The sequence below is a fragment of the Rhinolophus sinicus genome, chromosome 3, assembly GCF_057876585.1.
Source record: "Rhinolophus sinicus isolate RSI-liver-muscle chromosome 3, RSI-T2T, whole genome shotgun sequence".
NCBI classification, from domain to species: Eukaryota; Metazoa; Chordata; class Mammalia; order Chiroptera; family Rhinolophidae; genus Rhinolophus; species Rhinolophus sinicus.
The window spans coordinates 28,692,126-28,697,995 of record NC_142503.1 but is presented as its reverse complement, the minus strand read 5'-3'; positions in this window follow the sequence as shown (position 1 = coordinate 28,697,995).

Sequence of the window (5,870 nt, the reverse complement as noted above, 5' to 3'; positions counted from 1 at the left end):
TGCTAGTCCTTTATTTCTCCTGTGTGTTCCTGGTTTGTCTGTAGGGAAGAACGAGGCAGGGGCATAGGCGGGGTAGGCAGACGGGCCAGTCCAAGTGCAGGGGGGTGGGGGTGGGGGGGAGGCCTCAGTCACTGGGCATTGCTGAGCGCAGGGGAATGGGGCCTTGGGGTCACAGGAGTGGCCAGGGGTGGAGCGTGGCCTTTCATCCAACTTGCCAACACCTGTTGGGCCTTCAAGAGAAACTGCAGACAGGCAGCCAGCAGCGCTGAGGACTCCACTTAGGCTGGGAAACCCTCCTGCTCCGTGTCCCTGGCCCTTCTTGGCTCCGAGTCCATCTCAGGGGCCCTCCTGGCGTCTGAGCGTGCCTCCTCCACTGCATTCTCCCCACCCTCCTCTCCAAACACGCACAGAAGTTCAGGGTTCCTCAGGCACTGACCAAATTCTACTGGCAAGTGTTCTTTACCCCTCTGACTTTCTGCAGCCCCTTTGCCTAGCACCCGCTTACGACTAGTGGAGGTGGCCTGCTGCAAGGTCGCTGGGGTGGAAGGTCAAGGCAGTCGTGGCCTTGGACATTTGGCCTGGGAAACCAGCCACCCTGCGGTGAGAAGTTGGCTCAGTGCCCTCTCCCATCCCAGAGTGGGTGTGCTTGCTTGCAATCCCTATGCCAATTGGGTGACTTTTCCACGGTACCGTTTCTCTCTACACCAAAGGTACTTGAATTAGAGTATGCACCCCATCCTGGAGCTGAAAGGGAGCTCTCCCTTGAGAACAGTGCTAGCAAGATGTTAATCATCATGTCATGCTCAGCATGTAGGACCACTTTAGAACTCCCTGAACTAGATGAAGTATAACACACATCTGACCCCCCAGTGTTTCTGAGAGGCTATTGTGGATCTGTCAATTTTCTAGTTGTATATAAATATGTAACACAGAAATGGAGTAATAATGTATACACTCTTATGTAAGTAGCTTTTTTCATTCCATATCTTGTAGCTACAGAATAAAATTCCTTAGTTTCATTTATCCAATGGATACATTTCTTTGGGATTTAAAGTATTACTCAAATTTGCTATTATTGTTTTCCCAGTTCTTAGTTTTGGCTATAAGCATGCAGAAGTTGTGGCAATATTGTGTGTGGGAGGGAGATGAGTGGTTGTTTGCATTTGTGTGCTGTGTGCTGCCATTAGTTTTGTTTTTCAAAAATATATGCTTTATAAATTTAATTTCATCATCTCTTACTGTGTTACTGTACCAAACACAGTAGCAGGTATCTGAAATGTGTGTTACCCTACAATGTGAAGATTATTGGTAAAATCAATGTACATTACCTTTTGAGTTTGATAGGTGAAAAATACATGCCACTGCTTTTTATTTTTATTTTTATAAGAGTTTATTTCAGCCAAACTGACGACATATGCCAGGGAGCAAGATCTCAAATGCACTGGAGAATAACTGTTTTGCAGTTTCTTTTATGCATTTGAAATTAAGTGGAACATAAGGAAGATTACATGAGGGCAGGAAAAAGCAAGGCAGGGATTGGATTACAGGTTAGTTATAAGATTATGGAGGAGTCTGTAAGGGTGGTCAGTGTTAGAAGAAAGGGCCTAAAAGGGGGCATTTCAAAGGTGTGTTAACCTAGATGCACAGAATAAATGGACAGGGCTTGCTTAAGGCAAAGATAAACCTTTTAGTAAAGAAGTTACATGCCTGGGCTGTGACTATCCACCATGACCTGCCCAGTTAAGAATTTTTGATCAGATCACCCTGTGAGGTTACTTTCCGTAGAATCCCTTTTTTTTGTCCACAGTTCCCCCTTTTGGTCATGAGTCAATCCGAAGGATGCATTGATGACCAATCTTCTATAACATTGCAAAGTTATTCCTACATATGTTGGGATTTTAATCATTAAAACCTCAATGTCTAATAAAAACCAAGAAATAAGCAAGTAGTATTCTTTAGTTTGGCAGATTTATGAAGACATTTTACAACCTCTAAAAACATAGGTTCTTTTATTGGAAATACATTTAAGACATTATAACCTCTAGAATCATTTCATAGACATCAAAGTCAATTATTAACATGGATTTATTTTGTAGAACCCAATCAATATAAAGACATGTCTGTTTTACTTAAACATGTCTGTTTACTAAACAAACAAGCCAGCTTTTATTTACTAAGGATTAATTTTAGATCATGTGAACTTGAAAGGCATTTGGGCCAGTTGCTATATTTTTGAGAATTTTAGAATATTCAATCCTTACAAGCACTTGCCTTTAAATTAATTTTAACTATACCATCTTGAGGCAGAAAATTATCTCACATTTATAGCATACATATATAGAAATACACAGACAAATAGAAAACAGTTGGATTCAATTTGGGGGGGGGGCATTTACAATTTATATCTGTCTTTGAAAAGTCGAGTTCCAAATGACCTTTCCTCTTTTAAAGTAAGGACAGCTATTTTTAATACCTCAAAGGATTGAGTTGGCACCTAAACGACATCATAGGTTGATCCATTTATATAAGTCCTTTTACATAGTTTCATTTTAGCTTAGACGAGGCAGCCTTTTTTCACGTTCTGAGACGGTCTCTAATAATTGTCTTCCCATTCATTCTGCCTAATTTTGTAGCTGGCTCTTTCTAACTGTGTGCAGAAAAATTAATTTAGAAGTATCAAAGGAGCCTCATCTCAGGCATCTCCGTTATAAATGATAGGCTGACGGTGGGGAGCCTTGTTGGCCTGGAAGGCACAAAGGTGGTGGGCCTTGTTGGCCTGGAAGGGACAATTACCCATGTTAAGTTTGAGATCCATAGGGTCTTACCAAACTTCTAGGGAAAATCAGCCTTTACATGCACGTCTCCGGATGCTCCAAATGTGGTGGATATTCCTATAGGACTGCTTTCTGCCCTAGAGAAAAGTTTTTCTCAGGCAACCCCACAGATTCTTAGTCACCTAATACACAAGCAAGGGACAGTGAGAGCTTACCAGACACTGCCTTAACCGCAATGCTCTCATGGCTCCCTCTGGCTCCTCTCTCAGGGTGAACCCATTCCAGGGTGCCCTGCCTTTCTCCCCAGAGTTCCACTGGCTTCTCTAGGATTGGCTGCTCTTACCGCACTGAACAACTCCCTGAGCCCTTCTCCTTCGGATTCCGGATTCCGGGGTCTGAACAACAGTCATCACCGCATTGGCTATTTGGGTTGGGGAAGCAAGTGTCCTTTCTCTTTCAGAGCTCAAGAGAGTTCAGTCTCTCAAGTAACCAGCAAAGATTTTGTTCAGACTCTCAGTAAGCAATCCAATGAAAAAGGCGAAATTAAAAGCAGCAACCCTTTTTTTTTTTTCCTTTTCCTGAGTTATCTCAACCCTTATTTACCTCGAGGATTTTCTAAGAACAGCTCAAATAAAGTCATGGCCTGCTACTTAAAGCAAGGAGACCCGGGATTCCCAGAGAGACTCACCCAAGTCCACCGGATGCAAAGCCAGGAGCTGGTGGGGCACAATGGGTCCTTGCATGTACCTAGCACCCAGTCCCGGTCCACAGGGTGGTCCTGAGTGGGCGTCTTCAGAATCCTGCCAACTACACTAAGTAAATGTCAACATCAGAAATGTCCAAACCTGTAAAGGAATTTTATGAGTTTATTTGATCCAAACTGATGGCATATGCAAAGAAGCAAGATCTCAAATGCTCCCGCCATTGTTTTAATTTCTGTGTTTTTATTTTTCGGAGTTTGAATGTCCTTTAATAAACTTTTTAAAAGAAAAATAATGTATGCAATATGAATGGTATGTTATTTTCAACAACACTGAACTGTATAGTGTTGAATGTGATGTCACTGTTTTATTTCTTTTCATGGTTTTTAGAAACATAAATGGAATATACTTAAAACTGTAGTTTAAGCATAAAGTAATTCACTAAGGGATAAAAAAGAACCTGAAACTTGATGGGATAATGAATACAAAAATTTTTGCCTGAACTTCAGGAATTACTCTCAGGACCACACAACAAAGTAGCTACCAAAGAGAGACACTGAATCTCACTACCACCCCATTTCATAATCAAGAAGCCCCTGGCAATTATTGGATCATTCAAAGTGTTTGTGGGGAATGTGTGCATTGAATAATCCTTATGCATTATTGTTAGAAGGTAAATTTGTATGCATCCTGAAAAACAATACTCTGTTAAAAAATCAGGCCCCAAATCAGGCCCAAAATACAGTCACTTTTGCTTAGCCCCACCAAGACTTAACATCGAATGCAATTGTAGTTTCAGCCTCTCCCAGAAGTGGAATTTTAAACCAATTACCCTATAATTTCCAGATCAACACTAGTTGAGGTAATCTGCCTGTAGGACCCCTGCTGTGCTCCCCCCAATGAAGGTTGCCCTTGCCTGAAACAATCCTTTTTTTGGTTTTATTAGTAACTTTCTTGTCCCACCCAGTTTCTGCCTATAAAAACCTTCCATTTTGTACAAATTCTCTGAGCACCTCTCTATTTAGTAGATGGAATACTGCCCAATTCACGAATCATTCAATAAAGCCAATCTTTAAATTTACTTGGTTGGATTTTTGTTCTTTAACAACTCAATAAATTGATATTTATGCATTTTTATGGCATAATTCTGTTAATGTGTATACATCCTGAAGAAATTCACTCACAAGGGGAGTATTTTGTGTGGCAAAGGTGGGTAAGTGCCGATCTGAATGTCCACTGTGAGATAGCAGATAGATAAAATGTGGCAGGGGCTCATCAGAGGTTAATATGCCAGCATTGGAAGCAACAAATAAAATGTATATATAACAGTCTTGGAAACTTGCAAATGGATGGGAAATAATAAAACAAATTCGATAAATAACTTGATCACCTTACCTGAATTGGAGATATATGCACACAAAAGAATCACATAATACAAAACTGATACAAAAACACACATAAAAAATCGTTGGGAAGAATTTCAATGGAAGTAAGGGGAGTCACTAATAACAGAATGCACATATTTACATAAAACAAGATGGGGTGTTGCAAAAATACACTGGAAATGTGGCATTAACCCAATGTATTTGCCACTGGTATGAAAAGCATAACATATTTGAAGTCTCCCTTTGAGTCACATAATCTAGTGTAGATAAAAATAGAAAATTACAATTTTAAGTAAGGCATGGGACTCTCTTTTCCTCACTCCTACCTAACTGCTCCTTTCCTCATTTCCTTACTTGGTATACCTGAGTCAGGGCCTGGAATCTCTGTTCAGCTACAGCATGAACTAGCTTTGTATTAATACTATTGCAAGGATCTAATCTCTTGAAGTCTCTTCTCTAAAACCAGACAATCTTGTGATATGCAAAGAAAATACTTATGAGAAGTGTTATTTCCCTAGATGTGCCTGACAAGTAGAGAGGCTTTTTCAGTGAATGGAAATAGCCAGGAACTGTACCTTCCCCACCCCCCAACCCACCACCCCCGACCTTCCTTCTTATCCCTCCCCCCCCCACCCCCCTTAATTCAATCAGGGAATCCCCTCAGGTTTTCAATTGGTACTTCCGGAATGCTGGAAATTTCTCCTTAATCCTATCAGGCTCTGAGGCAATTTGCAATGCAAATGAGCACTCGCGATGCATTACCCGCCTCTGCTTCCCAAAGTCCTCTCTCACAGAAACAGTATAAAAGGCACACTCCGTACCCGATGGAATCATTTGCTCGCTACTTCTAGACTAAGCTACACGTCTGAGGCCGCTCAGGAGGCTGAAGCCATGGAAACCCATCCAGCAACTTTGGAAGACCTGTCTTGGATGAGGCCGTGTCCAGAGCCCACCATGCCACCGGGCCTGAACCGAGAACAGGCCTGGGCCTGGGCCATGGACAACTTCCC